The 9,809-nt window shown below is 38.4% G+C and overlaps 1 protein-coding gene across 34 annotated transcripts in view; it reads right to left on the bottom strand.

Annotated features, from left to right (window-relative positions):
* CSNK1G1 (casein kinase 1 gamma 1) overlaps nucleotides 1-9,809 on the bottom strand; it is a 170,033-nt gene that overhangs the window by 159,410 nt on the left and 814 nt on the right. The window contains exon 1 of one of the 34 annotated variants that reach the window (XM_038580666.1): nucleotides 4,919-5,044. The exons of 31 other annotated variants lie outside the window; for them this stretch is intronic. The gene's annotated coding sequence lies outside the window, so the exon portion shown is untranslated. Of the gene's footprint in view, nucleotides 1-3,457; nucleotides 3,557-4,918; nucleotides 5,045-9,809 lie in introns of those variants that run through there. 2 more of the 34 variants (XM_038580661.1, XM_038580663.1) reach the window with 2 other exon arrangements.

A 9,809-nucleotide genomic window follows, 5' to 3' on the forward strand; every position in this document is an offset into this window, starting at 1 on the left:
GAAGCATCACTTAGCCTCTCTGAACTTCAGTAATCTCAGCTGTAAAATCAAAGGGCCTAACTAGATCATCTTTGTTTTCTTTTAGCTTTATGATCCCATAATCTATGAAACTCAAGAAACACAAGTATTAACCAGATGGATCCCATTAAAGACAAAGTGAGCTTACACAATGATTGATTTGGAGAGCATCTATCTCTGGAAAACCTAAGTGCTTTCACAGAAACAGATTGTTCCTTGTGTCTATTATTAATTAACTAAGTGAAAAGGCAAATAAAACCCACCAAACATGGAGTTATTGAACAGTTTTTGCATCATACCTTACATGACCAGAATATTTAGAGGTCAAAATATCAATTACGGTTATGGAAGGTATCCTAGAAGTCCAGGAAGGAACAGTTAATAAAGCCAACTGAAAATGGATTCAAACTAACAATTACTATTTAGGCCATATAAGAAATAGTGTCTCAGGACAGCATTTTATTTTTTAAATTTTTTAAAAGTTTTTCCTGTTTGGGTTTCTTCTTTTTAAGATTTTATTTATTTATTCATGAGAGACACAGAAAGAGTCAGAGACACAGGAAGGGAGAGGAGAAGCAGGCTCCATGCAAGGAACCTGATGCAGGACTTGATCCCAGGAATCTGGGATCACGCCCTAAGTCAAAGGCAGACGCTCAACTGCTGAGCCAACCCAGGCGTCCCAGGACAGCATTTTATTATGTTTAGAACAGATATTCAGATTTGGAAATAATCATTCAACTATAGCAGTACCCAGGATTTCTCTTTCTAGTCAATCTTTGCCAGCTCAAGCTTCTGGATAGTCTTCAACAAGTGTAATAAGAAGTAAACACCAGGGTCACTTGGGTGGCTCGGTGGTTGAGCATCTGCCTTTGGCTCAGGTCTTGATCCTGGGCTGGGATTGAGTTCCACATCAGGCTCCCCGGAGGGAGCCTGCTTCTCGCTCTATGTCTCTGCCTCTCTCTGTGTCTCTCATGAATAAGTAATTAAAATCTTAAAAAAAAAAAAAAAAAAAAAAGCAGCAAACACCAGAGAAGGCCACCAAGAAATCTACATAACTAATACCCTGCACAATAATAAAAGGCAAGTGGCAAAGGACTTTAGTGAGATAGTTCGGGATGCCTGGGTGGCTCAGGTTTAGTGTCTGCCTTCAGCTTAGGCGTGATGCTGGAGTGCAGGGATGGAGTTCTGAATCAGGCTCCTGCAGGGAGACTGCCTGCTTCCGCCTTTCTCTGTCTCTCATGAATAAATAAATAAATCTTTAAAACAAAACCCACAAAACTTTAGTGTTAGTTCAAAAATTCTGAATTTAGATCTCCCATCAAGCCCCGTTACCACACGCAACTGTCATATGCCCAGTGCCACATTTAGCTCGCACATCCTAATACTCAATTACATATCTCAAAGAATTAAGCATCTGTTGATTACCACCTAATGACCTAATATAATCATTTTGAAAAGGAAATTCAGACTTTGAACAATGCTTCTAATTACATCTGAGAATGTTAGGAAAATCGCTTTTCAAAATCACCCCCACAAATTATTTTATTCATTTTCATTTCTTAAAAACAAACAAAAACAATGCCAGGGTTTGGGGTGAGAGGGAAGGCTGAACTGGCAGAGCACAGACGATTTCTAGGACAGTGAAAATATTCTGTATATTATAATGATGGATATTATACACTTTTACAAACCCATAGAATACACAAAATAAAGAATGAACCCTAAGCTACTATGAACTTTGGGTGATTATGACGTGTCAATAGAGGTTCATCAACTGTAACAAGTGTACCACTCTGGTGGAGATGATTTAGGGAAGTTATGTGTGTGTCATGCAGAAGGTTTATGGGAAATCGGTTTTCTTCCTTTCAATTTTGTTGTGAACCTAAAAGTGCCCTAAAAACATAAAATCTTTTAGGGGCACCTGAGTGGCTCAGTCAGTTAAAGCATCAGACTCTTGGCTTCAGCTCAGGTCATGATCTCAGGGTTGTGAGATTGAGCCCTGCATCAGGCTCCCCACTTAGCACAGAGTCTGCTTAAGAATCTCTCTCTCCGGGGGATGCCTGGGTGGCTCAGTGGTTGAGCATCTTCCTTTGGTTCAGGGCATGATCCTGGAGTCCCAGGATCGAGTCCCACATCAGGCTCTGCATGGAGCCTGCTTCTCCCTCTGCCTATGTCTCTGACTCTCTCTCTCTCTGTCTCTCACGAATAAATAAGTAAATAAAATCTTTTAAAAAAATAAAGTTGAAAAAGAATCTCTCTCCAGGGGAATCCCTGGGTGGCTCAGCGGTTTAGCGCCCGCCTTTGGCCCAGGGCATGATCTTGGAAGTCCCGGGATCAAGTCCCGCGTCAGGCTCCCTACATGGAGCCTGCTTCTCCCTCTGCCTGTGTCTCTGCCTCTCTCTCTCTCTCTGCGTCTCATGAATAAATAAGTAAAATCTTAAAAACAAAAAGAATCTCTCTCTCCCTCTCTCTCTCTGCCTATGGCCTAGTTCATTTACACACGCTCTCTCTCTCCACCCTTTCTCTTAAATAAATAAATCCTTTAAAAAAATTAGTCTTTTTATGGAGCACCAGGCTGGGTTCTATCAGTAGAGCATGGAACTCCTGATCTCGGGGTTGTAAGTTTGAGCCCCACACTGGGTATAGAGATTACTTAAAAAAATATTTTTAAAAAGTCTTTTTAAAAAATTCCACACCACATTAATACTTTGAGTAGAAAATATTTTTACAAAACAACTGGACACCTTTGTGCAAAAATATGACTAGACACAGTCCTTAAACCTTTCACAAAAATTAGCTAAAAATGGATCTTAGAACTCAGTGTAAAATGTACAACTATAAAAATTCTTGAAGATCACATAGGACAAAATCTTTGGGACCTTGAGTTTGGCAGTGAGGTTTTTAGATGCAATACCAAAAGCATAGTCAATGAAAGAAAAACTTGGTAAGGCAGACTTCATTAGAATTTAAAACTTTTTTGCTATGAAAGACAGTTAAGAGAATAAAGAGACAAACCACAGATTGGAAAAAAATTGCAAAAACCGTATCTGATAAAGGATGTGTATCCAAATTATACAAAGAACACTTAAAACAGTTATAATAACAGTAAGAAAACCACCCAATTTAGTAATGGGCAGATGTGAACAGACATCTCACCAAAAAAGATTAATCAACGCAAATAAGCCTATGAAAAGGTGCTCAACATTTTATGTCATAAGGAAACTGCAAATTAAAACACCTATTAGAATGGCTAAAGTATGGGATGTCTGGGTGGCTCAGCGGTTGAGTGGCTGCCTTCGGCTCAGGGCGTAAGGCTCCCTGCAAGGAGCCTGCTTCTCCCTCTACCTGTGTCTCTGCCTCTCTCTGTGTGTCTCTCATGAATAAAAATAAAATATTAAAAAAAAAAAAGAATGGCTAAAGTACAAAAAACTGACCATACCAAATTCTGGCAATGGATGTAGAACAACAGGAATACTCATTCATTGCTGATGGGAATCCAAAATGATATAACCACTTTGGAAGATGGTTTGGCAGTTTCCTATAAAATTAAACACGTCTTACCATACAATCCAAATAATCATGCTCCTAGCCATTTATCTAAGGGAGCTATCAAGTCACAAAAAGACATGGAGGAACCTTAGATACATATTGGTAAGTGAAAGAAACCAGTATAAAAGGGCTACATACTGTATGACTCCAACCATATGAAATTTTGGAAAACGAAAAACCTACAGAGACGGCAAAAAGGTCAGTGGTTGTCAAGGATTCTGGGGGAAGGAGAGGACGGGTTAATAGGTCTTTAAAAAAACGTTTTTTAGGTGGGTAAAAACTATACTATATTAAACTGTAATGGTGGATACATGTTGTTATGCAGTTGTTAAAACCCACAGACCTGTGTACAATACAGAGTAAGCCTTAAATGAAAATCATGCACTACAGTTAATAATGTATCAATATTGGTACATTAATTATAACTAATGTATCATACTAACACCAGATGTCAATAATAGGGAAAGTGGAGGGGTTGTAGTTTTGTGGATATGGAGAGATGGAATTCTATCTGCTCAATTATTCTGTAAATCTACAACTGTTAAAAAAATTAAAGTCTTAAAAAAAAAAATTAAAGTCTTAATTAAAAGAAACAACTAGGTATCTGTGGATAGTAGATATTGCCACTTTAGGTTAGAGAAATTCCAGAACAGTGAAAGAAATTAAATAAAATCAAACTTAAATCAATTTAAATTTAAAAAAAAAATTAACTTTAGGGGCAGCCCAGGTGGCTCAGCGGTTTAGTGCCGCTTTAGGCCGAGGGCGTGATCCTGAAGACCTGGGATCAAGTCCCGCATCAGCCTCCCTGTGTGGAGCCTGCTTCTCCCTCTGCCTGTGTCTCTGCCTGTCTCTCTGTGTTTCTCATGAATAAATAAATAAAATCTTAAAAAAAAAAAAATTTAACTTAAATCCCCTGGCCTTTTTCCTGGCATTGGTCATATCCCTGCTCACTAGCACCTATGTGAGAGAGTGACCTCTAGGAAATGGAGAAAAAAATCCAGCTAGGAAGCCACTTGACCACAGCTATGGTTAGCAATTTAGCCTGAAGAACTAAAATGAGATCCAATGAATACCATGGACACTTCACACACACACACACACACACACACACACCTTAAAACATTTTCATATTACTCATTAATGCCAGCAGACGAAATATATTTATAAACTTATCAGGAGGAACATAAATACATGGTACTTTCATTCAGAGGCCCATAAGCCTTCAACACCCCTTTTTCTGGGGTTAGAAAACGTAACCTACAGAAATCGGTGTGGACCCAATGCTATATTGTTCCTTGGAAAATTTACGTGTCATTTTGATGAAGAAACTGTAGCATTTTGACGGGCTTACCCAGCACTCAGGGGTGTTGTACCAACCGTCTTTGATGACATAGGCAATGGCTGTTCACTTAGCTTCTCTGACCAAGGCAAAATCCAAGAGAATACCCCTTTCCCCAGTATGTGTATGCCTCCATTGTGATGGGTGAGTGATTATTGAAGAACAATTCCCATCCCTGACACTGCAGCCCTTGCCATAACTACACTGCCCACTTGGAGCTTCTGGTGAGGAAAAGATTACAGCAGTATAGGAGCAGTCCATCAGTCTTCCTACAATACCAGAACATTTCTGCTGCAGACAAACCATGGCTCTCTTCTATCCAGATTGCTGTCTCTTCAGGCCATTGCTGAGAGACCACACTGCTACTTTACAGTTTCTCAAAGATGCCTGGTGTTTCTGGTCCATGCCAGGTACCAACTACTGTAACCTGAACAAGTAATGCTCAGTAAACCAAAACACCTATCCTCAGGATTTTCCAGCTCAGTAAACCAAAACACCTATCCTCAGGATTTATTAAGATCCAAACTGAAAAATGGCAAGAATATGGCCTATGAACCATTTAGATGAAAATAATAGCAACTGGCATATGGTAAGCCAAAACTCCCTATTGAAAGATTAAATTTAAGTGGACTTATCACTAAATTAAAAAAAATCCTCAGAAGCTTCTCTTTTAGTTGTAACATGAAGGAGGAAAAAAAAATCCATTTTTTAAGTAACTTCTAGCAACAAGTGTTACTGAAAAAATGGCTAAGTGAACGATGACAAGCATGAAGCTACCTAATGTTCAAATTGTTTAAAATAGCTTAACAATTACTTTTAACCATGGTCTGTGATCTTTTTGTGTAACTCAATATAAAAATGTAAGTCCTTGGGGGCAGCCTGGGTAACTCAGCAGTTTAGGGCGTGATGCTGGAGACTTGGGATCGAGACCCACATCGGGCTCCCTGCATGGAGCCTGCTTCTCCCTCTGCCTGTGTCTCTGCCTCTCTGTGTCTCTCATGAATGAATAAATAAATAAATAAATAAATAAATAAATAAATCTTTTAAAAAAATGCAAGTCCTTTTGGTTACATGTTCACTGATATAGCTGAAATTACATAACCTAAATCTACCAAGGATTTTTATTTTTGAAAAATAATCTGATGAATTCAAAGCCATAAAACATGAAAAGGGGTGAGGGAATAAGGAATCTGAAACAGATGGCATCTGATTTTTTTTTTTCCTGAGTCCATCTTGAACACAATCCCAATAATGTCAAAATCCAATTTAGCTCTCCAAATAAGTAATCCACAAACCTTAAAATGGTAATTCTGAAGTAATTTCATTTCTCCCCCTCCTAGCTTCTCAAGGTTTCTATATTAGGCAGAAATAAGTAGAAGTTAGATGTTAAAAAGAGAAAAACTACCATGCCACAAATTCTAAGCTCTTTCATGAAAGTCTACTTCCACTTATCTAAAACCTTGAAGCAGTTTCTACCAAGATTGTTGATATTAAAACCTGTCTGTGATATCAGCGTTTTTTTTTTCTTTAAACAGTGATTATTCATTCTTTTTAAAGATTTTATTTATTTATTTGAGAGACAGAGTATGAACATGAGCAGGGGGGAGGAGGCAAAAGGAGGTGGAGAAGCAGACTTCCGGCTGAGCAGGGAGCCTGAGGAGGGGTAGGCTTATTCCCAGAACTTCGAGATCATGACCTGAGCCAAAGGCAGGGACTTAACTGCTTAACCTACTGAGCCACCCAGGCACCCCTAATTATTTATCCTTAATAGAGACCAAGTCGTATCTTCAGAAAGTAATATATCCTAAAAAAAAGGAATAAGCTCTGGAAGAATACTTATTTAAGTAAAGCTCTGGAAGAATATTCATTTGGTTTGAGTAAAGCACTGCTTGGCATTTTTAAAACATTTCCATGATAACTCTTTCACTACCAATTTGACAGCACCAGTCAAATCAACTGTACTTTGTTCCTCATATGCTTCTAGTATATGGTATATAAGCCTTCCCAATCTTTGCTAAAACTCTTTGAGATCATCCAAGAGATGTAATATTAAAGAAAGGTTTAGTCATTTTTAGATTTCCTGACAAGCAAATTCCATAACTGACAACTGCAAAGATCCTTGGAATGGCCACATACTTTGAGTGGAAAAGGTCACTGAGAAAAGTGTCCTCTCAAACAGCCTCTAATGTTGCCTGCTATTTAGGTAGATCTTTTTCCTCTAACAGCTAGTATCCTATCTTCTATCCCAAAGTAAATTTAATTTAGTAATAAGTCAAAGTTCCATCAGAATATTGGGGGGGGGGGGGGGAATGGGAGCTTCTGATGGCTTTCCCAAAGCAAGATAATATAGCCTCAATTTTAAGATTCAAAAGATGACGAAAAATGATGATCCCAAAGACTTTATATACTCAGAAAAGCCATTTAGAAAGTCGAATAATCCACAAAAAATCTACAACTGTAGCAAATAAGTTCAACTCTTTAAAAAATATAGTATACTTTATATATCTGTTTATCAATTTGACCAACATTTATTTCATCCCTGTAAAGAAGCTGCAGTGGATAGAAATTAACAGTATCTCTGCCTCAAAGAGTATGCAATATAGTTGGAGAGTTCTATTTTTGGAAAAAAAAAGTTCAACTATGTAAAAGATAGACATAGGGAAGAAATGTATTTGAAAATTTCTCTCAAAACATGCAAAACCTATAAACCTCTTTAAAAAGTGATACAAACTTTATACCTACTTTCCACAAAATCTTATTAAAGGAAGTTACTGAACTTACATTTTTTAAGTATAGAGTGCATTTAAAAATTAAAAATTACTAACTACAGGGCACCTGAGTGGCTCAGTGGTTGAGTGTCTGCCTTTGGCTCAGGTAGTGATCCCCGGGGCCTGGGATTGAGTCCCACATTGGGCTCCCCACAGGGGGTCTGCTTCTCTCTCTGCCTGTGTCTCTACCTCGCTCTGTGTCTCTCTCATGAATAAATAAATACAATCTTAAAAAAAATTACTAACTACAAGTTACATTAAAAAGCAAACTATATTAGTTAATAATTTGACATCATGTTACATCTAACTGTATCTTTTAAATCTATAAAATGAAGAAAAAAAATGAATGAAGACTTACTATTCTAAGATTTAGGTCTATACTTTCATCATGAATAATTTAAAAGCAGAAATTCATTCCATTTTCATTTATTTTTACAGAATATTATACATAAGAATTCTGTACATATTGCTAATAGTTTTAAGTCTAATTAAGAGAAGTCATGCTACTGATGTTGATGTTAATCTTAAAATTACTTTCTATTTTATGCCCCAATTTTAATTCTCTTCAGAGCCATATGAAGTTAATTATACTTTATATGTTATACGTATAGAAGTGATGAATTACCATACTGCACACCTGAAACTAATATAACACTATGTTAACTGGAATTGAAAACTTAAAATTTATATACATTATTCTTTAAGTGTTTTTTATTTTTTTTTAAATCAATCTACACCACACACACTACAAATCCAAGAAAAACCTTTGAAACAATAATGGTCGCTTCAATAAACGCACATATTGTTATTTTATTTTATTTTTTTAGAGTTTAAAGAACCTAATAACTGAATTTCGTGATACTTATGATAAATTTCTACAAGCCACTGGAAGTCCTGTTGTATACATATGGTTTTGCAATATTATCCAGTTCCCTTTCCATCTCAAACCTCATTCCACAAAACCGGGCTATCTCGACTGTCTGAGATTAATGATAACAATCACTCTTTCAATTAAAAGGTGCTTTCATTTAAAGTGGACTGTTATTTTTCTTTTTTTGAAGCAGGCTCCACCTGCGCGTGAAGACCAACTCCGGGCTTAAACTCAGGATCCTGAGATGAAAACCTGACCTGAGATCAAGAGTCTCAGGATTAAACCCACTGAGCCACCCAAGGCGCCCCTTAAGTGGACTGTGACTTAAATGCAACGCACACACCCACACGTACACCCTTACAATACTGGTAAAAATGTTAACTCCTCTTACTTACGAAGTAACGAAAAGCTCTGGTAGGTCCCACGACTTGGCCAAGGTCAACAACTAGCCGGTGGCACGGACTGGGTTCAATCCCAGATTTACCTACCTCAACCTCAAAGCCAATACTTCACTTGACCACTGTTATCTCCTTAAAAGATTAAGAGGCTCAAAAGCAGAGGACCTTGTCTCTCTGAACGTTCACGTATCTATTCTGAGACATCTATCACCACACACAGAGATACAACTCGGTCGCTAATTGAAATACAAATGAAGAGGATCTTTCTGCTTCATTTAAACTAGGACAGGCTTACTGACAGGTAGGAAAGAGACTGGAAAAGCAGGCTTGCCTCAACATGTCTTAGACCTCTAGATCTATAGGGTTCCCCTAAGTCTTTTTTTTTTTTTTTTTTAAATAAACATGCATATCTACCAAACAAGGGCTATATACCCGACGACGACTAGCCTGTAGTTTGGTGCTTTTCCGTATTGCACTTTTCTACGATAATTTATGCCAGATTTAATATCGAACTGGGAGGCCTCGTTGAATATGCCATTCTGGCACTTTCCAAACACCTGAAGTATCATTTAAGGGCAGTGAGCCTAGTTCCACCTTTTTTTTTTTTTTTTTTTTTAACGCTATGATGCTTGCCCACTTTGCGGGGGGGGGGGGGGGTACCGCTCCGGTAGGACTCGAGGGCGAGAGAGCAGTAAAGGAAGAAGTGGGGGAAGCACACGGAAGTTGGGCGGAGGGAGGTCCCCTTACCCCCTCTTCTGCCCTAGCTCCGCCAAGGGCGGCTCCCCGCGGTGCCCGGCCGACTCACAACCCCCACAACCCGGGGAGCCGCGCTCCGTCTCACGACGGAAGGCAGGGGCAGCCAGGGA

The sequence above is a fragment of the Canis lupus genome, chromosome 30, assembly GCF_011100685.1.
Source record: "Canis lupus familiaris isolate Mischka breed German Shepherd chromosome 30, alternate assembly UU_Cfam_GSD_1.0, whole genome shotgun sequence".
NCBI classification, from domain to species: Eukaryota; Metazoa; Chordata; class Mammalia; order Carnivora; family Canidae; genus Canis; species Canis lupus.